The sequence below is a fragment of the Etheostoma spectabile genome, chromosome 20 (assembly GCF_008692095.1).
Source record: "Etheostoma spectabile isolate EspeVRDwgs_2016 chromosome 20, UIUC_Espe_1.0, whole genome shotgun sequence".
Lineage (NCBI taxonomy): Eukaryota > Metazoa > Chordata > Actinopteri > Perciformes > Percidae > Etheostoma > Etheostoma spectabile.
Genome location: NC_045752.1, coordinates 26274952 through 26275355, shown reverse-complemented (window position 1 = coordinate 26275355; position 404 = coordinate 26274952). Strand labels below are relative to the sequence as shown.

The window sequence follows — 404 nt, the reverse complement described above, 5'->3', positions numbered from 1 at the left end:
GATGCAGTCGGCTCGTAAAATTAAATCAAAGTCATAAAAAAAATCAAATCGTGAACAGGGTGAATCGAGATGGCGATTTTATAACGGTTATATATGCGTATATGGGCACCCGCTCTACCAGGTGAGCTACCCAGGCGCCCAGACAGATTATTTAAGGGCGAGTGGACTTGTGAGATGGATAGGGTGGCGGCGTTTGGATGTCTAGACTAGAAAATTGGAAAAGTATGTGAGCTTTCTGAAGGCTCCTGAGAAGCTTTGCTTTGGGGGAGACGTGTACAGTGTGAAGGGCTTATGGTGTTGTCATGGTCTGGAATATTGTGGTTACTGTGTCAACTTTTTTTTTTGTAATTATTTTTTTATTTAGAAAGACGAATTTCCATCACATTCGGTAATTACAGCTTTAC

General features: G+C 41.3%; 1 protein-coding gene across 1 annotated transcript in view; it reads right to left on the bottom strand.

Annotated features, from left to right (window-relative positions):
• The window catches only part of ppp2r5eb (protein phosphatase 2, regulatory subunit B', epsilon isoform b), a 46671-nt gene that overhangs the window by 15637 nt on the left and 30630 nt on the right, over positions 1 to 404 (bottom strand).